The sequence below is a fragment of the Mangifera indica genome, chromosome 10 (assembly GCF_011075055.1).
Source record: "Mangifera indica cultivar Alphonso chromosome 10, CATAS_Mindica_2.1, whole genome shotgun sequence".
Taxonomy (NCBI): Eukaryota; Viridiplantae; Streptophyta; class Magnoliopsida; order Sapindales; family Anacardiaceae; genus Mangifera; species Mangifera indica.
Window position 1 is genome coordinate 9,812,657 of NC_058146.1, and position 1,343 is coordinate 9,813,999.

At 34.0% G+C, this 1,343-nt stretch overlaps 1 long non-coding RNA gene across 1 annotated transcript; it reads left to right on the forward strand.

Moving 5' to 3' along the window:
* The first annotated feature begins 882 nt into the window (after positions 1-882).
* Positions 883-1,109, forward strand: LOC123227042. Its single transcript, XR_006504424.1, has 2 exons — positions 883-984; positions 1,072-1,109. It is a non-coding gene; the product is annotated as an uncharacterized LOC123227042 (long non-coding RNA).
* The last annotated feature ends 234 nt before the right edge of the window (positions 1,110-1,343 follow it).

Sequence of the window (1,343 nt, forward strand, 5' to 3'; positions counted from 1 at the left end):
TTCTAAAGAATAAATAAAGTCTATGCTGTCATTGCTTGTCATACTGGGATTTTATTGATGAAATGTTTAGAAAGCTCTCCTAGATTTCAAACTTACCCAGACATTGGACAGGCTGTTTTTGGAAAACCTGGTTATTGCTTGTCATTGCTTATGGCTTTGAAGAAGGACAAAGATCGGTATGCAACATTTCTTAATTATCTTGACATGTTGATCCTGTTCATGTGTGTGTATGAGAGTGTAATTATAACTTTTGGGCGATTTCTACTTAAGTTACAGCAGTTACATTATTTTGTGCTATGATTGACAAATTGTATATCTGACTGGAACATGTTTGGTGTTGAGGAATTTAATTGGACAATTAAAATTACTTTCAATATTTTTATGCTAACATATCAATTTTCCAAGGGGTATTTGAATGATAGCATGCATCAAATGGACTATGTTAACGGAACATTTGAAACAACCTTTGTCCTCTTTAAGTTGCAAAGATTGAGGGAAAACGTTTTGCTGTCTGCATGCATCCAGAATTCATGTTCAGATTATATTGTGTAATAATGCCATGTTAATCTTCTTATTCCATGTTGCAGATTTACGAGATACACAATTACATCTCTGGAGAAAAATTACAAGCCCCAGCTGTATGTTGAGTCGGATCTTGGGATACCTCTTGACCTGCTTGACCTTAATGTTTACAAGTATTATTTCTTACCAGTTTAAACTTGTTTAAGAATCTCATAATTTTTTTAATCAAGGCCAACAGGCCGTGATTGTTGTATTTTCTGCATGTTTAATTAGTCCTCCCAAGGGTGTCAAAATACCTCTTGCTCCAAAAGATGAAGAGTTGTTGCATGATGATGATGTGGTTACCCCCATAAAGATAAAAAAGATGGTATAAGGAAAAAAGAACGGCCGACTGATAAAGGTGTTTCTTGGCTGGTTAAGACTCAGTATATTTCTCCTCTTAGCATGGAATCAACAAGACAGGTACTTGATAAGAGAACTATTTATTTCATATTTTTTTGAAAAATACTGGTGAAAGCTTTGCTGTAACAAATACATTGATTTTTGCAGTCTTTGACTGAAAAACAAGCAAAAGAACTGAAAGAGAAGAAGGGAGGCCGTAACATTTTACAAAACCTTAATGATAGGTTTGTTCTATCCAAACTTATCTATTTGAACAAGTATAAGACCTTAAAAACATTATGAGGGAACTTTCCTTTTTTTAACTGAGAATGTTGAATATATTTGCAGGGACAGACAGATTAAGGACATTGAAGCATCATTTGAGGCATTAAAGCTGCGTCATATTCATTCAACCAATAAAGATTTACATCCTGTTAAGA